Source organism: Ranitomeya variabilis, chromosome 6 (genome assembly GCF_051348905.1).
Source record: "Ranitomeya variabilis isolate aRanVar5 chromosome 6, aRanVar5.hap1, whole genome shotgun sequence".
NCBI lineage: Eukaryota > Metazoa > Chordata > Amphibia > Anura > Dendrobatidae > Ranitomeya > Ranitomeya variabilis.
This window is the reverse complement of record NC_135237.1, coordinates 361,281,183-361,304,340: the sequence shown is the minus strand read 5'-3', so window position 1 is coordinate 361,304,340 and position 23,158 is coordinate 361,281,183. Positions and strand designations below refer to the sequence as shown.

General features: G+C 41.3%; 1 long non-coding RNA gene across 12 annotated transcripts in view; it reads right to left on the bottom strand.

Annotated features, from left to right (window-relative positions):
• Positions 1-23,158, bottom strand: part of LOC143782488 (uncharacterized) — a 435,273-nt gene that overhangs the window by 103,679 nt on the left and 308,436 nt on the right. The window contains exon 1 of one of the 12 annotated variants that reach the window (XR_013216969.1): positions 6,929-7,065. The exons of 9 other annotated variants lie outside the window; for them this stretch is intronic. This is a non-coding gene — a long non-coding RNA (uncharacterized LOC143782488). Of the gene's footprint in view, positions 1-5,490; positions 5,617-6,928; positions 7,066-23,158 lie in introns of those variants that run through there. 2 more of the 12 variants (XR_013216968.1, XR_013216970.1) reach the window with 2 other exon arrangements.

Below are 23,158 nucleotides of genomic sequence, written 5' to 3'. Positions count from 1 at the left end.
GTTTGAGCCAAAGACACTTTGTGAAGATACCTTTCCTACCGGTTCTAGTTAAAGACACTTTGCGAAGATACCATGCCGGAACCTTTGCATGGGCCGGTAGGCTGAGAAGACGAGCTACCTTAGAAAGACTTGGTCTCCTCTTAAAGGGGATGTGAGAAACTGAACTTGAGAGAGATACTGTTGCAGAACAGTAATGCCATAATGATGCCTTGAAAAGAAATGTAACTGTTTTACATGCTAAGTTATATGTGTTGAATTTGTTGAAATGTCTAAATAATGTTTTGCAGAAAGAAAAGATGCAGAGAGCCCGTAGGGGTAGAGATAGAGGTCTGCATAGTTGAAAGTAAGCAAAGTAATAATGAAGGTGAGGATAGAAGGTAAACCCCGCGTCCCCATTGAAAGTTACTTTGTTACTAAGGACAGAGAGTGAACCCGTAGGGGTTAGAGAGTGAGTCCTTAAAGGAGCCGAGTAGAGCTGGCTCAGAGTTCTTTAAACGAAAGGAATGTTATGTCTATACCATGTATAGTAGAGAAAGGCAGTAGGCCCTGGATGAACAGGGCGGTCCTGTAAAAGAAAGGAGAGGCAGTAGGTCTGGTGCCATAGGGACAGGCGGTCCTGCAGGTTCAAAGTAGGAGAATGTGAAGTTACCTTACCCTGTAATGTGATTATAGGAAGGCCTTTGGTAAACTAAGAGTGTATGTTTCTTAAAGGCAATGTTAATTTATTGTTCCAGAATTTGCACTAAGTAGAATACCCGGTTGGGTAACAGGAGTTATGCATAGCCTGTAATTTATAATGTTGACTATGTTTGTAACGTTAAAAGTGTCCTCACCTCCCATAAAGGGAAGCCTGTTCAAGTATACTTATTGTTTTGCACTCAACAAAATTGTATGTCTGTTTACTAATCTGTATTGTTGTTTTTCTTCCCAGTCCCGGAGTACTGTGTTTAACCAGGGGGGAGTGCAGCGCCCCAGAGTTCTGGTCGTTGCAGTACTGTGGCTTCGCCGCTAAGGGGAGCCATGGTACGTTCAATGGCACCGAAGGAGTTCCTCCAATCAGGTATCACAGACACCAATATGTTTCACAGCTGGGCCTCCGGGGGGAGCTAAGGGTGCTATTCATTAGGCCACTCCCCACCATAGTGGGTAAACTGGGGGTCAGGCAGAAAGTTAGAGAGAACGCTGACGGGATTGAACGGAGCAACACCCTGTGGCAGGGGGTGTTGTGAAGGGAGAGACTGTAGGGTCTCTGCCAGGGGTGGGATCCTGGCAGAGGCTTGGCATTGAAAGAACGTAACGGGTCCGCGCAGGCTCCTGGAAGCGGCGGGACTCAAGGAAAGGACTAGAAGCGAGACAGATTGTGCTGAGTGAGAAACGAGATCAAGCAGAAGGAGAATACCAGCAGGGGTTGTGCTGAAAGAGGCAGCACCTTGCTGAGGCGCAATACCGGTGGCCGGAACGCCGAGGGAGTGGATTAGAATACAGCTTCAAGCCATACTCCAAACAGCGGCAGGACAGTCGGTCTCAGGCGGGCTGTCTACCACATATCACCTATGAAGTCTTGGGGGGCAATTGCGGGAGAGGGGCGTCTCTAGGGTCCCGGAAGAACTCCAGGCCTACCTGACAAACGGGTGCCATTCCAACCTGAATACAGGGAAGGGGTGGATTACAGAGGAACATCAAATCGAGTTGTGAGGGAACTTAAGAAACAGACACAACCGTTGTGGGGTTACTTTCCGTAAGCACAGCAGGGAAGGACTACAACACATAGCGCTAGAAGGAAGGCACAGATTTCCACCTGAGAGGAGAACTCTGGAGGTGCCATTGGACCGGCCGGACTTGCGCAGCCTGGTGAACCGTATTCTGGACTGAGGACTCAGAGATCTCCAGTAAAGAGGTAAAGAGACTGCAAACTGGTGTCCTCGTTATTTACCGCGACTTACACCCCACAACCGCACCGTTACATCGCTACCATTACTACTACCTATTTCACCGGACGTCCCCCCACTGACGGACAGGGCCACGGACCGGGTCTAGCCACCGTGACAACCCCAGGACTGAGAACCAGAGGCCCGGCTCCGGGTACCCCTCGGCCCTGCGGCGGTGTGGGGGCGCTCCATATATATATATATATATATATATATATATATATAAAAACACTGCTCAAAAAAGTAAAGGGAACACTTGAACAACAGAATATAACTCCAAGTAAATCAACCTTCTGTGAAATCAAACTGTCCACTTAAGAAGCAACACTGTTTGACAATTAATTTCACATGCTGTTGTGCAAATGGAAGACAACAGATGGAAATTATTGGCAATTATCAAGACACACTCAATAAAGGAGTGGTTCTGCAGGTGGGGACCACAGACCACATCCCAGTACCAATGCTTTCTGGCTGATGTTTTGGTCACTTTTGCATGTTGGTTGTGCTTTCACACTCGTGGTAGCATGAGACTGACTCTACAACCCACACACGTGGCTCAGGTAATGCAGCTCATCCAGGATGACACATTAATGCGAGCTGTGGCAAGAAGGTTTGCTGTGTCTGTCAGCGTAGTGTCCAGAGGCTGAAGGCACTACCAGGAGACAGGCCAGAGATCCTCAGACCCCTTGTGAGACCATATGCAGGTACACTGGGTCCTGGGTTCCTCCTATTGCAGGACAATGCCAGACCTCATGTGGCTGGAGTGTGTCAGCAGTTCCTGCAAGATGAAGGCATTGAAGCTAAGGTCTGGCCCTCCTGTTCCCCAGACCTGAACCCGATTGAACACATCTGGGACATCATGTGTCACACCATCCACCAACGTCACGTTGCACCACAGACTGTCCAGTAGTTGGCGGATGCTTTAATCCAGGTCTGGGAGGAGATCCCTCAGGAGACCATCTGCCGTCTCATCAGGGGCATGCCCAGGCATTATAGGGAGGTCATATAGGCACGTGGAGGCCACACACACTACTGAGCATCATTTCCTTGTCTTGAGGCATTTCTACTGAAGTTGGATCAGCCTGTAACTTCATTTTCCACTTTGATTTTGAGCATCATTCCAACTCCAGACCTCCATGGGATATTAGTTTGATTTACATTGATAATTTTTAGGTTTTATTGTTCTCAACACATTCCACTTGTAATGAATAAAGATTTACAACTGGAATATTTCATTCAGTGATATCTAGGATGTGGGATTTTAGTGTTCCCTTTATTTTTTTGAGCAGTGTATATATATATACAGCTCTGGCAAAAATGAAAAGACCACTGCAAAATGTTCAGTTTATCTGATTTTTCTCTTTCTAGGTATATTTTTGAGTAAAATGTACCGTATTTTTCCGACTATAAGACACATTTTTTCCCCACAAAAATTGTGAGGAAAATGGGGGGTGCGTCTTATAGTTGGAATGCAGGCTTACCAGCATTGTGGCAGCGACAGAGGTGCGGGAATGATGTGGCGCGGTGAGCGGTATGGCATGAGCAGGGTCCCTTTCACATTTGCGGTGATGCCGCAGCCCGGTATTGAAGGAGAGCAGCAGAGCTGGGTGAGTTACGGCTTTTCCAGTGGCGGCGGCCATCTTCCTGAGGCCGCGCGTGCGCAGATTGAGTTTTCTGCTTCCTGGGGCTTCAGGAAAATGGCCGTGGGAGGCCGCGCGTGCGCAGATTGATGGTGGTGGCCATTTTCCTGAAGCCGAGTTCGCAGATTGAGATCTTGGCTTCAGGAAAATGGCCACCACGATCTCCATCTGCGCACGCGCGGCCCCCTGTGGCCATTTTCCTGAAGCCCTGGGAAGCAGAGTACTGAATCTGCGCACGCGCAGCCTCAGGAAGATGGCCGCCACCACCAGGAAAACCGTGACTCACCCATCTCTGCTGCTCTCCTTCAATACCGGGCCACGGCGTCACCTCAAATGTGGAAGGGACCCTGGCCGCCACCACCTGAGGAAGTGACCGCACATCTGCCGTCGCCACAGCACTGCCACAACCTCCCCATGGACACCAGGCCATGGCGTCGCCCACCTAAGCAGGATGGGACCCTGCTCAGGTGCACGCCGTTCCGCCCACCGCACCTCAGCATCACCTCACCTCTGCCACCACCATGCTTCCTGTGACCCTGCTCTGCCACTGCCTGCCCTCAGGTAAGAGATCTTAAATTCGGACAAGAAGACGGACCCCCATCTTATAAAAAATCTTTTTTTCTGCAATTTTCACCACAAATTTGGGGTGCGTTTTATGGTACGGTGCGTCTTATAGTCCGAAAAATACGGTAAATTGTTCTTTTTTTCTATAAACTTTTGCAAACATGTCTCCGAATTTCCAAGCAATACATTTTGTAATTTTTTCTGACGAAAAAAAATGGTCAAAATTTAAAAAAAGGCAGTGCTTTCAGACCTCAAATAATGCAAAGTTAACAAGTTAATAATCATTTAGAAACAACAATACTAATGTTTTAACTCAGGAAGAGTTCAGAAATCAATTTTTTGTGGAATAACCATGATTTTTAATCACAGCTTTCATGCGTCTTGGCATGCTTTCCACCAGTCTTTCAAACTGCTTCTTGCGCAAAGATTTAAGCAGTTCTTCTTTGTTTGATGGATTGTGACTATCCATCATCCTCTTGATTCCATTCTAGAGGTTTTCAATGGGCTTCAGGTCTGGAGATTGGGCTGCTCATGACAGGATTTTGATGTGGTTGTCTCTTAATTTTTGCCAGAGCTGTATATATATATAATAATTTTCTGTCAGCGTAGTGTCCAGAGGCTGAAGGCACTACCAGGAGACAGGCCAGAGATCCTCAGACCCCTTGTGAGACCATATGCAGGTACACTGGGTCCTGGGTTCCTCCTATTGCAGGACAATGCCAGACCTCATGTGGCTGGAGTGTGTCAGCAGTTCCTGCAAGATGAAGGCATTGAAGCTAAGGTCTGGCCCTCCTGTTCCCCAGACCTGAACCCGATTGAACACATCTGGGACATCATGTGTCACACCATCCACCAACGTCACGTTGCACCACAGACTGTCCAGTAGTTGGCGGATGCTTTAATCCAGGTCTGGGAGGAGATCCCTCAGGAGACCATCTGCCGTCTCATCAGGGGCATGCCCAGGCATTATAGGGAGGTCATATAGGCACGTGGAGGCCACACACACTACTGAGCATCATTTCCTTGTCTTGAGGCATTTCTACTGAAGTTGGATCAGCCTGTAACTTCATTTTCCACTTTGATTTTGAGCATCATTCCAACTCCAGACCTCCATGGGATATTAGTTTGATTTACATTGATAATTTTTAGGTTTTATTGTTCTCAACACATTCCACTTGTAATGAATAAAGATTTACAACTGGAATATTTCATTCAGTGATATCTAGGATGTGGGATTTTAGTGTTCCCTTTATTTTTTTGAGCTGTATATATATATAATAATTTTCTTTCTATTAGTTTTGATTCCCCTTAGGGAACATTCGCCTGCAATTGTTTGATCTCTTATACTATATACTGACTTCAGTATATAATGATAATCGTGGCTTCTATAAAGGTGACCTTGTGGCTGAGCTTCACAGGACGACAAAGATGGCAGCAGAGGGGGCCTTCAGCATGTTTCCAACTGCCATTGTAACTCATCGTTGCCTCACGATCACGTCACAGAGGTCCAAGGCAGCCAATGCCAGTGAGCACCAGTAATCGCACCATTTAAATGCCAATGTCATACTGACAGCTGCATTCAAATAGTTATGGGCCTCTGTCAGACCTCAGCTCTAGTTGCTGCTGTTAGTTCTTGAATGCTGTGTATGTAATGTAGCCAGCATTTAATGTGTGTTGAGAGAATAAGTGGTATAATAAGTGGGAGATATCTCTTTTTTACATCTACTAGGAAAATAACGGATCGGGAAGATAAATTGGAATGTATTGATTGAAAATTATCTAATATTTAAATCTGCTTTCTATGTTAAAGGGGTATTCCCATTTCTAAGTTAATATACCAATATGTAGTAAGTGTAATAATAATATTAGTAAAAAAATACCTCCATTTAGACATGTAGTATAGTTTCTGACAAGCTATATCATTCACAATAGGTAATGTCACAGCTCACCTCTGCTCCCTCCCTTCACAATGACGTTTGTCCAGATTAGAGATTAAAGAGAACCTGTTATCAGGATTTTTAAGTTAAACAACAACCACAAGACAGATTTCATCAACCCAGGTATCATTTTTATAACTGTAACGGCGCCAGCCTGACACTGTCTGTAGGTTACTGAGCACAATCCTGCTGATAGGTTCACTTTAAGCATTTACAAACATAAATAGGGTCTGAGTAAAGTTAGCCTTACTGATTAGATGGCTGTGGGCTGAAAGAAGCTTTGAGCGATCATTCGGCCAAGAGCTATCTCAATCAACTCTCCTATACAGAGGAGCACTCGTTCGGCCAAGAAATGGGAAAGCCGTCAAACATGTCTTGTCTTCAGGACAGCAAAGCAATTGACAGTATGAAATCGTACATAAGAACAACACAAAGCCTAACAGTAATTAAACAGCAAGCTGTAGGAAGAGAACCAAATTTAAAATTAAAATATAATATTTACTAGTAAATGTCATAAACTGATAAAAAGACATTGATCATTAATGCACAAAAAATACCCAGTAGGGGGAAGGGGAACCTAAACACCTACCCAACCAAGAATAATACCAAGTTAATCAAGCTAGTTGCAAGTCAAATAAATAATAAATAAGGAATCTAGTGCAGAAACTGTAGTGGCATCATACAAACAAATGGTAAGCATTGCTCATATGGAACGGTGATCAGGAGAACAGGTTAGAAAGTGTTACTAAAGTGACTAAGTGCCTCTAGCATCTTTAAATAAAGATACCTAACAAACTATAAACCCTGCAAGATAACATACACCAGATGCAATGTCATAAGTAAACAAAAAACATATTACCTAAGCTCAGGAGATGTGATAAAGGTGAGGAGATGAACATAGTAACGGAGGGTGGTCTGAAGGTTCCCCCTCACCCCGAAGCGCGTTTCACCCTTAGCTTCTTCCTGGTGGCGTATACTAGGATGTCAGTTGGAGCAACAGCAGCTTCACTGGTGAGGGGGAGGAGAGAGGGAGAGGAGGGAAGAGAGCGGGGGAAGAGAGAAAGAAAGGGGAGGGAGAGAGAGAGTGGGGGGAAGAGAAATGGTGGTGGAAGAGAGAGGGTGGAGGAGAGAGGGGGGAGAGAGACAGAGAGGGGGAAGAGAGAGGGGGGAAGAGAGAAAAAGAGGTGGAGGAGAGAGGGGGAATAGAGAGAGGGGGCAAGAGAGGGGGTGGTGGAAGAGAGAGAGGGTGGGAGAGAAAGAGAGGGGGTGAGAGACAGAGAGGGGGAAGATAGAGAGAAGGGGTAGAGAGATGGCGTGAAAGAGACAGAGAGGGGAAAAAGAGAGAGAGGGGGAAAGAGAAACAGAGGGGGGAAAAGAAGAGGGCTGGAAGAGAGGGGGTGGAAGAGAGAGTAAAGGTGGGAGAGAGAGCGAGAAAGAGAGGGGTAGAGAGACAGAGAGGGGGGAGAGAGGGGGTGGAAGTGAGAGAGTGGTTGAAGAGAGAGAGGGGGTAGATAGAAAGAGGGAGGAATAAAGGGTGGGGGAAAGAAAGAGAAGGGGCGAGAGACAGAGAGGGAGAAGAGAAAGAGGGAGGGAAAGAGAGGAGGGAATTGAGAAAGAGGGGGAGAGAGAGGGATGGAAGAGAGAGAGGGGAGAAGAGAGAGTGGTGGAAGAGAGAGAGAGGGTAAGAGAGAGAGACTCACCACCTGGGCGTAGAATGGGTTCAATAGCTAATATATATACTGTATATATATATATATATATATATATATATATATATATATATATAGATATAGATATATATAGATAGATAGATATCTATAGAGTTAATATATTATTATTGTTATTTATTATTATTATATATGCATATAATATATGTACAGTATATGTATTACTAGAAACTTTAGCACTGCAGCAAGAATAAAATATGTTTCTGAAATACTGAAAGGAAACAATCATTTAAATATCTCGCTGAGGATCTGTTTATACCAAGGAAGGTGACGGTCACAAGGGGGCATTCTTTGCGTCTGGAGGAGAGAAGGTTTTTCCACCAACATAGAAGGGGATTCTTTACTGTTAGGGCAGTGAGAATCTGGAATTCCTTGCCTGAGGAGGTGGTGATGACGAACTCAGTCGAGGGGCTCAAGAGAGGCCTGGATGTCTTCCTGGAGCAGAACAATATTGTATCATACAATTATTAGGTTATGTAGAAGGACGTAGATCTGGGGATTTATTATGATGGAATATAGGCTGAACTGGATGGACAAGTGTCTTTTTTCGGCCTTACTAACTATGATACTATGATACTATGATTTAAATGTTGTTTACATGGACAAGATTTTTCAAGAGAGGCAAAGGTGTAATTTTTTTTTCATCAAACTTTCGTTGGCAAGTGGCAGTTTCAGTTTACTGACCTCATTGGAAAAAAATTCAGTATAGATAAAAAAAATACTCCACAAGTATGATGCAGAATTTAAACATACATCTCTAATTTTAGCTTTCTTTCTACTCCTGCTTTTTGAGGTCCCTACACACTCAACCACACAACTTAACCTATAATTGGTTCCAATTTGTATATTTTCGTATCCAGTTTATCTAAATATGATCAAATCAAACTAAAATATTTGTTTAGGAACCACATATTTTCATCATGTTCCAGAAGAAACATCAGTAAGGTCTATTATTGGAAACTCAACCTGCTAAGACTATTTTGCAATATTGACATTCAAATATTATCTATTATTTTGGAATTATAAGCCCTATTTTTAGCCAGCAAATACAGAAATAACTGGGAAGGTATGTGATATTTGAATGCCTTAACAGAATAGTAATTCAATTTTATTATTAAAAATGCATCAATAGATATTGTTTTTCCAGCATAAATCTTTCAAACCATTTCATGAGTTAAGTAAAGAAACACTGTATTAAACATGAAATGTAATAATTTTTTGACCATAGAATCTTTACTGGGTGCTTTTCTTACAACTATTTTAAATGCCACTTAATCTGTTTAATTCTATGACAAGCGCTGCAATTGAGTTGTATTCTAGTAACAGAAAGTATGAGGTTGGCACATGGTGAAGCTTTAATACTAGAGACGGAACAGGACCGTTCCGATAGTATACCTTGCTGAGGAGGGATGACTTTTATACTTTTTTTAATCAAAATAGCGTTAACTAATTACCCCATATTATTTACATGTACTATTACCCTTTACTAATTTACCGTACTTGCTGTAGGGTTGTAGGGTATATGCTCATTTTGGTTTTTTTTCTTGGGTTTTGTCTATGAAATGGCCACAGTGTGAGCGAACTCTTACACTTTGCACTTATACCTGTTTATAGTCCAGCTCATTTTTTTGGTTAACAGGAAAGTACCATATTTTTTGGACTATAAGACGCATCAGACCATAAGACGCACCTCAAATTTTGGGGTGGAAAATAGCAGAAAAAAGATTTTTATAAGATGGGGGTCCATCTTATTGTCCAAATTTAAGGTATCTTTCCTGAGAGACGGAGGTGGTACAGCGGGGTCACAGAAGGGTCTCTTTCTCAGGAAGCCGGCAGCAGAAGTAGGGCAATGCTACAATCCCGGGGTGCAATGCTGTGGGTCCGGTGTCGGTGGTGAGGCAGAGCTGGAACAGGGTCCCATCTTCAGGATGTAGGTGGTGGTAGAAGTGGGGCAATGCTGCAGTCCCAGGGTCCGATGCTGCAGATCATGGAGCAGGGTCCCTTCTTTTGGATTCTGGCGGCAGAAATGTGGTGACACCACGGCCCAGTGTCCGCGGTGAGAAGAGCCGAGTGCATCACCGGTTTCCCTGCAGCCATCTTCCTGAATCCATGGGCCACTGAAGGCTTCAGGAAAATGGCCGCCAGAGGCCACGCATGTGCAGATTGAGATCTCGGCGGCCATTTTCCTGAATCCGAGTGCCGCTAAGATTTCAATCAGCATATGTGCAGCATCCGGTGGCCATTTTACTGAAGTCTCCGGCAGCCAACGGCTTCAGGAAGATGGCTGCAGGGAAACCGGTGATGCACTCTGCTCACCGTGGACACCGGGCCGCGGTGCCATCACATTTTCGTCACCGGCATCCTGAAGGGACCCTGCTCAGGTGCACTCTGCACCGCCCAATGCCGCAGTATCGCCACACCTCTGCCGCAACCCCTGGTAAGCCTACTTTCGCACTATAAGATGCACCCCCCATTTTCCTCCAACATTTTTTGGGAAAAAAGTACGTCTTATAGTCCGAAAAATGCGGTATGTATAAAATCTGCTATTGGATGATGAAATATATGCTAAGTTCAGTAATGCCTATATACAATGTTTGTATGGTGAACATAATTATGCATTAATATTTTCCATTTATCCATATGGTTGTTATTCACGATGTATGGCACTTATGTCTGGATCATCTTCACAATTGAATTATATGTCTATATGTATTGTCACTTTATAAAATATGTTAGGGTTTTCACTATTTATGCCACCTCTTCCTTTTATATGGCATTATTTAGTGACCATAGATCTATACGGTTCATTCCCCATTATGGGGGTTATGACACAATCCCTTCATCCAGTCCTCCCTCCGGTGTTTAGAGCTAAAAATATATATTTGCCCTTTACTGTGCCCATACCTAATATGGAGCTTGTAGCAGTGCATGCGCCCTTTCTCACTTCAGGCAGGAAGTAATCTGTGTGCATGTTTCCCACCCCTTGACTACCACAGCATTGGAGGTGGTGCCTGAGAATGACGCTTGCAGGTCATTGACATCATCGGGGAGTTGCCTGTGACCCACACCGTCAAGAGCAGCCAGACGTGATGCAACTTCCAGCACAACTGATGGGACACATGTGCCATGACATCGGGATCACTTTAGGGTCTACTTAAGACCTGGAACACACTTTGAAACATGGCCCCTTGAAGAAGCCAACGCGAAACGCGCATTGGGGATGTCCTCGTGGTGTCTCTCTTGGGGAATTATGGGTAAAAGCAAATCATAATATGTGTATATATGCAGTATAAGGTGTGGTTTGCAAATTCAGAGCACTCCATAGGCCCCCATGTTGTTGGCAGAACGTGGCTATTCTTGTATGCACTATTGCACTTATACTAACATTCCATATTTACAAAAAGCACTGGCACTTTTGAAATAATTATTACATATCCTCCATGACTGCTCTTCCCACCTCTCTATTAGCTGTTATTTGAGAGACCCACGTCCTTCTACCCATCCCTTGCCTTTATATTTAATAAAGAAATACATGTTTGTACCAAATATTTGAACTCCCACTCCAAGTTCTTTTGTATTCATGTATACAATATTTGCAGCATTAGGAATGAATGACTGTTCTCAATTTCAACTGCCCACTTCAGTCTCTCAGGCTTGTTTCATCTTTCTTCTTCAGGCGCATGCCACTCCCCAGTCTCACGCTGTAGGGCAGCGCTCAATCAGTAGCTTAGGCCAGGATCGATCATGAGTGTCCTGTTGGCCAGAATTGTATGTGCCTTGATGCTAGAAACTGACAAAATCTGACAAAATTCGGACAAAATTCAAATATGCCAATTTCCATGGATTTTTCAAGGAAACGTAATTCACAGCAAAGTTTTTCAAATTGAGTGTCCCTTACTATGCTCTGGGCTCTGAGTAGACTCCTGAGCATTATAGAAGAGAGTTGAGGCAGTGGTTATAAGAAGATGTACAAGGATCGGACAGGTAATGGTGAAGAGCAGAGTGGCTGAAGAGGTGAATGATAAGGTGAGTATAAGTATTTTTTTTATTTTTTAAGATTTTGATGGCCCATTATGGTCAGCAAAATGGCTGCCAAATGATAACCATTTTGCTAAATGGGCACGGAAACAAATTACAAAAACTCTGCATCTTGACAAATGCCAATTTTTGCAATATTCCAGTAGAATTCAATTCCACTTCAATATATTCCCTCATCTCTATTCAATCTGCAACACGTAGCAGCTTTGTCTCTGGATTATTGGAAGCACAGCGTGTCTGTAGATGGCTGTGATCAATAACTACAAATTCGCCATCGGTCAATACCAGGCAACCTCAGTGCAGTCCTTACCAGCCCACTACCAAAGAATTTGTAAGTCATGGGCATGCTCTGCGCCAATTCTAGACAGCAGCGGCGTCCAGGGCCTTTGACAATGAACAATGATGCCAAATTTTATTAATGTACAAAGCACTAATTTATATGAGCACTTTCCAATTTATTTATGTAATAACATATACTGTAGAATAACCTTTAATCAGTGACAATAAGATTTTTTACATTCTCACATAGTACTTGCTTAGTAATTGAAACAACACATTTTTACCTTCAAATAAAAATATTCTTACATTTAATAGCTTATCTGTATTTTTTTTCTTCCGTGTTTGCAAAAACTGTTATCGCACATATATCTATCTTAAATCAGTACATTATATTGATTAAATATTCCCTTTAAAGGGTTTTCCCAACCTATAAAGTGATGCATTCCCAATCTTTATTGATCTTTAATCTTTGTATCCCCACCAATCTTGAGAATAAAGAGAACAAAATGTCATCAATACAGTATGTAAGATGGATGCAAATTAACTCTCCTCCAAATGGTGGCAGTAAAGACACAGTTTTCGTTCTTCTGGAGGAGGGCTAATTTGCATACTTTTTTTCCCAGGGAGCATTGGCAATAAGGATCTTCACATTAGCAGAATCTCCACAAGGAGAACCAACACTTTCTAAGGACTATATAAGATTGTAAACTTATTAGCTTAGACAAGGCATTTTTCTCAGAAAGATGTTACATTGATCATGGAAGGTTCCGTGAATCAGATGATGAATATATCATTGACAAGTGTTAATTTTTTCTGAGAAGAAGCAATGCAAGCGATCTAGTGAAACAAATGATTCAGCTGTTTAATGTATAGACCTGCTGTATTCTTAAGGGAGAAAAGATACTTTGTGTAACTCGCCTTTTGTTCTGGCCTATGAAAGAAGAATCTAAATGGGCAGATTCCCACTTTATTAACTCATAATGACCAGAATTTAATAAATAATAGTGTAAATTTGAAAACCCCTTTAATGTCCTGTAAAATGACAGTAGTGAATTATCTGAAAAAGCAATGGTTGGCTGTCCTTCTCACATAGCATTGTAACCTTGTGGAGACACCATGAAGACTCTGATGTCAGCAACTAGCAAGTTTCACTCAATCCAAAAAAGATATAGTCCAAAAAGTATTTGCTCACATCATATTTCTTTACATTATACAGACTGAAGTATTGGGACACACATCAACACTGAATTCAAGCTTTTCATTCCTTCCTATTTCCACAGGTGTATAAAATCTAGCCCTTAGACCTTTAGTCGGCCTCTACAAACATTTGTTAAAGGATGGCTAGTTTAACAGGGCTCACTGTCAGAATTTGAATGTTATAGTATGTCATGATTGCAAAAAGTCAGTTTGCTAAATTTCTTCCCTCCTAATTATCCCATGATCAGCTCCTAGAGTTAGTTAAAAATGGAAATGTTTAGGAACATGTGTTCCTAAAAGAAGTAGCAAACCTCGTAGAGTCAACACTGTTGACTCAAAAACTGGCAAACTTTTCTAGCATTTATATCAGCACAAAGAACTGTGGTGGGAGCTGCATGGCATTGGTTTCCATGGATGAGCAGCTGTATGCACGCCTTATATCACCAAGCACAATGCCAAGCCTCAGACAGAGAGGAAAAACGAACACCACCAATCGACTCAGGAGCAGTCATCTGATGATGGATTAGTCTGGGTTTGGTGAATACGAAGAGAACATTACCTACCTGACTGCATTGTGTCCACTGCAAAGATTGGTGGATAAGGGATAATACAATGGGGTAGTAAAAATACTCTAATTCTAGGAAAGGAAAATCTCAATGTTTCAGCATACATTGTGAACATTTTCAGGCTCCCAACCACGTGGTAACAATTTGAGGAAAAAATGAAAAAAGAGTCAGCTCACCCACTCGGAGACCAGTAGTGCCACAGGAGAATTGCAGTCAGGTAAAGTAAATATCCAGCATCCATAAAATCCATAAAAAATTTCACTTTATTAGATCCATATAAAAACTGAATATTGAAAAATGTCACAACCCCATTGGGGGATAACAGATTGGTAAATGCGTTTCAGACCTGCAGATCTTTAATCATTGCATGTTTATATGGATCTAATAAAGTGAAAGTTTTTATGGATTTTATGGATGCTGGATTTTTTTTACCTGATTACAGTTTGAGGAAGTCTTTTTCTGATTCAGCATGACTGTGCCCCAGTGCACTGTCCATAAGAGCATGGATGGGTGAGTTTGGAGTAGATCAACTAGAGTAGCCCTGACCTCAACTCCATCCGGCATCTTTGGGGTGAACTACAATGAAAATGGCAAACCAGTCCTTGTCATCCAACATCAGTATCTGACAGCACAAATGTTTTATTATATAAATGGGGAACTCAGCCAGAGACATATCCCAAAATCTGTAGAAATCCTTTGCAGAGTGGAAGCTGTTTTTTTTTTTTGCAGAAATAGGCAACTGATTCCATATTGATGCCTTTGGATTTAGAGTGGGATGTCATAAAAGCTCTAGTAGGTGTAGTGTGTACGGGTCCTATTACTTTAGGGTATCTATAAATTGGCAATGGTAAGCCATAATACAAAAAACAAACAGCTAGTCTTTGTGATCAACACATGAAGGTGTTTGGAGATTCTTCACAAATTACATTACCCTGATCCTGGAAATAAAAAAAAACAAGTAAATTGTTTGCAAATGTCAAATTTACATTGCACAGGAAGATGAATATCTATTCCTCATAAAAGGCTAAATTTAAATGATATTGTGCACATTGTGTTCTAAACACAGCAAAACAGTGGATTTTGATATAGAAAATATTATATTTTTACATTTCCAGAGCTGAAGCTTGGTACAAAAGACTGTTGACAAGAATGTGCAAAATCAAAGAGAACTTTCTCCTGCATTTCCTTACAGATAATACAATCTTTTCGACAACATTAACTTGCCTTAGAACTGTGAAATGTGAACAAATCTGCCATAATTGAGGGCAGAATAGGGCAACTGTCTACAAAAATAGACCTATATTCATTAGCAAACGCTATTAAAAAATTGCATAAAAATGCATGAAAATTGTGTAGATAATGGCATGTTTGTTACAACAGCAGATAAAAGCCATCTTTGCTCAGTTGCTCACTGACTAGAAAATGCATTCAGCAACTCCACCTCCAGCCATAACCTTTCCCCCAATCAGTGAAATAACTATTTCTTAAAGTCTTATACGATCCCTCAATTATAATTAAAATTAGGAGACGAAAACTCCCAATATGAAAGACCTTGGATTAACAATTGGGCAGAATTTTCTGCATCTCTTTTGATGATTTTCATTGTCTTTGATAATATACCATATATCAAATGTGTTGACCCCAAACAATATTTTTTTTATGTAAACAAAAGCCCCTTGTGTTACCCCTCGTGTGACCTTGGCTATTCTGCACAGATGATTAAGGGAGGACTATGTCTGTGAAAGAGGCGCTAAAGGGGCACGTTTGCTATATTGAGACCCAAAGAGATTTTTTCCCTTTTTGAAAAGTGGAGCCCCAAATGATTCCCGTAATGTAAAATAATGGTAGTACTCACCATCCCATGCCACAGTATCAGATATCCTCCACTGCCTCGGTCTCTGTGTTTTTGGCAACTCATATCACCACTGCAGCCATTCACTGAGCTCAGCAGCTCTGCCAAAGTAGGCAGAATGAGCAGCTGAGCTCGGCGATTGACTGCAGCATTGATGTGAGCTGTTAAAGTGAGGAGACTACTGCAGAAACCAAAGCAACAGCAGAGAACACTTTTAAGGGACACTTTTAGTTTGCTGAGGATTATATTAGTAATTACGCAGTCAAAACTATGCAGAAAATGAGTTTTACGTTTCAACTAACACATTTCTAATTAACAAAATCACTGTGCCCAGTACAAAACTTATTTCAAAATGAAACATTTTAAGAATGAACATGTGGTATTACTGTATAGTGTATGAAATTTAAAACAGCACAAAATGAAAAGTCACAAATTTCTTTCTCTGAAGTTTTCGTATTCTGTATTAATTTATTTGATTCACTTTATCTAGAAAGCTGATCAGATAAATATAAATATGCAATTTTAAGTTCCTGCATCCCAATATACGGCTATGCTGCAGTAAAGGTACAGGCACAAAAGAGCTGCGTTTGCACCATCACCAGTGGCTGCTGTTGTAATATTCAGCCTACATCCTGTTACACTGGCCGGGATCAGAGATAACCATGATCCTGGCCATATAACTCCATAGTGATGGCAGCATCTATGTAAGAAAATGAAAAGAGCGAGCGGGCTATCTCTATTACCAAACTGCCACTCCAGCAACACAATTTTGGTGGCTCAATGGCTGCCATTTCAGCCACCACCAGCAAACCAGTCTACTAATAGACTACCTGTCAATTTACACTGACAGGCTATAATGATTTACTAAACTGTGTATACCAAAGCACTATAGAAGTGATAACTCGCATTCTGAAGTCGAATAAAAATAAAAAAACTCTATCTTTTCTAATTAACGACTGACAGCCTGACGGCCTGGCACGTGGGATGTAGTCCTGTAGTGCAAATCTCCTGCTGGTAAAATACTGATTGCATTGAAATTACAGCACACTGCCTAATAAGTGACACATCCCTGTAATCAGGCGCTCAGCCCCTATATTATGCTGCTCTCAGATTAAACAGTAAAAACCTGCTGACAGATTTCCTTAAACAATTTATATGGCCATTAAAATGGTTCTATACTGCTCGATATATAAAGAGAACACTAAAATACCACATCCTGGATATCACTGAATGAAATATTCAGTTGCAAATCTTTAATCATTACATAGTGGAATGCATTGAGAACAGTAAAATAAAAATGATCAACGTAAATCAAAATGAATATCCCATGAATGTCTGGATTTGGAATGATACTCAAAATCAGAGTAGAAAATCAAATTACAGGCTGATCCAACTTCAGTGGAAATGCCTCAAGACAAGGAAATGATGCTCAGTAGTGTGTGACCTCCCTACAATGCCTGGGCATGCTCCTGATGAGGCCGCAGATGTTTCCTCCCAGACCTGAGGAGGAGACAAAGAGACAAAGAGCGCATGTTGCTCAAAATGGGTCAAAAGATGTCTGTATTCTCTTTTTTTGTGAACGCACAATTTTAATCTTTGCTTCATGTACCCTTGGATAATAAAATGCAATTTTTTGGATTTCATCTGTTAGCTGTATTTTTCTGCTTTCTCTATAAGTAAAACACCAATTGCTTATGTCGGGCCCTGATATCACCCTCATGGAGTCTGTTTCTGACATTTTGAGAAGACACATGGTTGTTAGTGGCCTGCTGAAGGTCATTTTGAAGGGCTCTGACTAGTGTTGAGCGATACCTTCCGATATTTGAAAGTATCGGTATCGGATTGGATCGGTCGATATCCAAAAAAAACCCGAATATCGCCGATACCGATACCCGACACCAATACAAGTCAATGGGACACAAATATCGGAACGTAATAGGGAGCGATCCTGGATGGTTCCCAGGGTGTGAAGGAGAGGAAACTCTCCTTCAGGCCCTGGGATCCATATTCATGTAAAAAATAAAGAATAAAAATAAAAAATATGGATATACTCACCCTCGGACGGCCCCTGGCTGTCACCGCTGCAAGCGTCTGCCTCCGTTCCTAAGAATGCAGAGTGAAGGACCTTCGATGACGTCACGGTCACGTGAGCGGTCACATGAGCGGTCACGCGACCAATCACAAGACCGCGACATCATCGCAGGTCCTACACTCACTGCATTCTTAGGAACGGAGGCTGCCGGTTGCACCGCTGAGAGCCAGTGGCCGTCGGTGGGTGAGTATATCCATATTTTTTATTTTTATTCTTTATTTTTTACATGAATATGGATCCCGATTCCGATTTCCGATAACGCAAAAATATCGGAACTCGGTATCGGAATTCCGATACAGCGAATATCGGCCGATACCCAATATTTGCAGTATCGGAATGCTCAACACTAGCTCTGATACTACTCCTCCTATTCCTCCTTGCACTAAAGAGGAATTAGCAGTCCTGCTGCTGGGTTGTTTCCCTTCTACAGTCTCCTCCCCATCTCCTGGTGTACTGGCCTGACTCCTGGTATCTGCTCCATGCACTGGACAATGTGCTGACAGACACAGCTACCCTTCTTGCCACAGCTTGCAATGATGTGCCATCCTTGAGGAGCTGTACCACCTGAGCAACTTCTGTATATTATAGACACAGCCTCATGCTACTGAACAATACCTCTAAGGGTGAGAGCAATGACAAAATGCAAAAGTGACCAAAACAACAGCCAAAAAGATAGAGAACAGAGGAATGGACTGTGGTCATCCCTTGCAGAACCACTCCTTTATATGTGTTGTCTTGCTAATTGCCTATAATTTCTACCTGTTGTCTGTTCCATTTGCACAAGGGCAGGAGATATTGATTCACAATCTGTGTTGCTTCATAACTGGACAGGTTGATTTCACAGAAGTGTGTTTGACTTGGGAGTTACATTGTGTTGTATAAGTGTTCCCTTAATTTGTTCGAGCAGTGTATTTAAAATATAACTCATCTTTCAAAAAAATATGCCTTTAATCACATGGAGAGAAAAATAACAAAGTTAATGAAACAGAATGACAAGATAAAAGTAAAATATTTTTTTTTTCGTAAAATTTGTTATAATTAAGCAACAAAAAACTACACATATTTGCTCTTGAAATGTTGAAGATGCTATTTTTATCAATTCTCCCACCCAAATAAAAAGTTAATACAACATAGTCAAGTTTTATGTATCCCAAAATTATTTCATTGAAAGATACAACTTATGCTACAAAAAAAAAAGTAAAATACAAACGATTTTTTTATCCTATAGGTCAAAAATGGACCGGGTCTACAAGAGTTAAGGGCCTGGGAATAGTGAATGTTATTGATTGTTGCTTGTGCTTGCTGACAACCCTCCTCCATTTGCAGAGGGTCAATTTTCATCCAGATGTTGGTGATGCAGACTGGGTGGTCTTCTATCAATGTCCTACACTCAGGTTTGGCAGTGGCACTAAGCAACATATGTAAACAAGGAGTAATGAGGTAAATTGGAATTGCTGTGGTAATCCGTACCTTTAGATGTAGGAATATTTTAACAAGAACCAAATTAAAAGAACTAGACCACACTGAATAATTAATTAATAAAGCAACCATTTCTTCATGTATCCCATTACATCTACTGCAGGTACACAGGGAGTCAGAATTCATGCCTATGCTTCACACTTGAACTTACTGACCTGTTCCCTATTATTAAAAGATTTTCCCATCATAGAAAGTGAGACAATATCTTTAGGAAAATGCCATAACCGCTACCTCCATCAATTCTAAGAATTAATGGTGCTGCAGGAAGAACCCTTTCATTTAGAAAGTGAATTGCAATATGCCAACTCTTGCTGTTGCAAGAAAGTCCCAGAATAATATTGGATTTGAAAGAAACCCAAAAAATATTTCTGAAAAAGTTGGGTGACAACTAGAGGGGAGCACGTGGAAATTAATCCTGCTCCAATTTTACAAAAATCCTTATTTTACAAAATAGTTTTCTCTGAACTTTGCTCCTTGCGTTTTATGTCACTTGAAACCTTGACGTGGTTAGAAGTAACACATTCACTCTATATACTTGAAAGTATGAGAACCGCTGCAAAAACACCTGAGAAGATGCCAGTGAAGACGTTTTAAGAAAACGACTGCCTTTTTCCTGAAGTATTTTTGCCTTGGAAAATGTGTCAGTTTTGCAGTGTGTACAAACCTGTTTGTAGTTTTTTCATTTTCTTTTAAGTTTGGGGGAAAAAAGCATTGTGCTGTATGTACAGAGATATCCTATTTAGGGGTGGGGAGAGTCCGAAGCTTGTGATATAAACATCAATAAAACTATATACTGTATATATATATGTATATATATATATATATATATATATATATATATATATATAGTTAGGTCCATATATATTTGGACAGAGACAACATTTTTCTCATTTTGGTTGTAGACATTACCACAATTAATTTTAAACAAAACAATTCAGATGCAGTTGAAGTTCAGACTTTTAGCTTTCATTTGAGGGTATCCATATTAAAATTGGATGAAGAGTTTAGGAGTTTCAGCTCCTTAACCTGTGCCACCCTGTTTTTAAAGGGACCAAAAGTAATTGGACAATTGACTCCAAGGCTATTTCATGGACAGGTGTGGGCAATCCCTTCATTATGTCATTCTCAATTAAGCAGATAAAAGGCCTGGAGTTGATTTGAGGTGTGGTGCTTGCATTTGGAAGGTTTTCCTATGAAGTAAACATGCGGTCAAAAGCGCTCTCCATGCAGGTGAAACAAGCCATCCTTAAGCTCTGAAAACAGAAAAAACCCATCCGAGAAATTGCTACAATATTAGGAGTGGCAAAATGTACAGTTTGGTACATCCTGAGAAAGAAAGAAAGCACTGGTGATCTCATCAATGCAAAAAGACCTGGGCGCCCACGGAAGACAACAGTGGTGGATGATCGCAGAATAATCTCCATGGTGAAGAGAAACCTCTTCACAACAGCCAACCAAGTGAACAGCACTCTCCAGGAGGTAGGAGTATCAATATCCAAATCTACCATAAAGAGAAGACTGCATGAAAGTAAATACAGAGGGTTCACTGCACGGTGCAAGCCACTCATAAGTGTCAAAAATAAAAAGGCTAGACTGGACTTTGCTATAAAACATCTAAAAAAGCCAGCACAGTTCTGGAAGAACATTCTATGGACAGATGAAACCAAGATCAACCTCTACCAGAATGATGGAAAGAGAAAAGTATGTTGAAGGCGTGGTACAGCTCATGATCCAAAGCATACCACATCATATGTAAAACACAGCGGAGGCAGTGTGATGGCTTGGGCATGCATGGCTGCCAGTGGCACTGGGTCACTAGTGTTTATTGATGATATGACACAGGACAGAAGCAGCAGAATGAATTCTGAGGTATTCAGAACCATACTGTGTGCTCAGATCAGCCAAATGCAGCCAAACTGATTGGTCATCGTTTCATACTACAGATGGACAATGGCCCAAAACATAAAGCCAAAGCAACCCAGGAGTATATTAAAGCAAAGAAGTGGAATATTATTGAATGGCCAAGTCAGTCACCTGATCTCAACCCAATTGAGCATGCATTTTACTTGTTAAAGACTAAACTTCAGACAGAAAGGCCCACAAACCAACAGCAACTGAAAACCACCGCAGTCAAGGCCTGGCAGAGCATCAATAAGGAGGAAACACAGCGTCTGGTGATGTCCATGAGTTCAAGACTTCAGGCAGTCATTCCCAACGAAGGGTTTTCAGCCAAGTATTTAAAATGAACATTTTATTTAAAATTATTGAATCTGTCCAATTACTTTTGGTCCCTTTAAAAACAGGGTGGCACATATTAAGGAGCTGAAACTCCTAAACCCATCATCCAATTTTAATGTGGATACCCCCAAATGAAAGCTGAAAGTCTGAACTTCAACTGCATCTGAATTGTTTTGTTTAAAATTCATTGTGGTAATGTCTATAACCAAAATGAGAAAAATGTTGTCTCTGTCCAAATATATATGGACCTATCTGTATACATTGGTAGAGCAAAGCAACCAATTGTCTCTGATCTTTCCTTGTATCACTCATTTTGTTATGCTTAAATTCCAAACTATTCCCTTGGTACAACATTCCCTTGAGTATGAATCCAAAACATTTCCTTAGACCGTACGTCCTCCTCCTCATTTTAAAATGATTCTGGCTTACATCTGCTCCTTCATATATCATTTATAAACCAGCCCTGGGGGGTTACATTTTAGTTGCACTATCAGGATGTTCCCTCTAGTGTATTGTCCCGTGTGATCCAGACAGTTCCCTATTGTATCACTTCTTAGCAATTTCCTAAAGCGTCATCCTTTCCATGAATTCTCCACCATAACATCAAGGACTCGCTTCCTTCTATGAAGAATAAAGATTTTGTTTCAGACATTAAGGGACACGTTCCAATAATTGCACACTTGTTGTAGTATCAATGTACTTGATCTGTGACTGATTTACATCCTAGGGCTCTTTACATACAGTATTTGTTGTACCTTTAGGCTATGTTCACATACAGTTTTTTATTTCACTTGCCATATACCATAAGAGTACCACCATGGCATGCATTCAGTAATATGCATTATCATATCTATTACTTAGCTGTAGGCAAAAGCATTGTTGACTTCACAAATGCATTCCTCACAGTAGAGTTTACCACTAGTGGTGTACATATACTGTATGTGTGGACGTTGCATGTTTTCTCTGTTGGTGTTTTGCATAATTTCATGCATTTTAGATCTTTTACTTACAGGATCATAACTGGTGTTATGCATGGTACATACACTGGAGGCCTTGTGAGATATATACAAATATAAGAAGTTTACATTGTTAGATTATCTTGATGTATGTATTTGTACATATCCCTACCTCGAAGGAAGCCTCTACTACAGCTGTTTGTATGTAGACACTGCTGCGTATGTTCATAGACATTTCAAAATAGAGTGACTTCTTATTTACACACCCTGTCTGGACTGTCGGTGAGAGATAGCATAATATGATAAGAATTATGGTGTACTAAATTACAACCATGTTTTCTGCAGTACTCTATGTTTCTGCCATAAAACCAATGATTTTTTATTGCACTACGTGCACAGGAGGAGTGTGACTATTACACTGGTCTTGTCACTAAGTGCTATTTCCCACTGAACCACCTACTGTCATACTTTTGTTCAGTATACTCAAGAATGCACAAACATGGCTACACCACAGGCCTTAGGGCAGCCAACCTTCTGCTATCCACTATTCATCAGTCTGCTGTGCTCTGCTTTACGGCCGGCCGGCGCTGACACATTCAGTGCAGGTTAGCCGCCGGCGGGGGACGTGACAGACATCAGAAGGTGAGTATGTAGTGTTTTTTTTT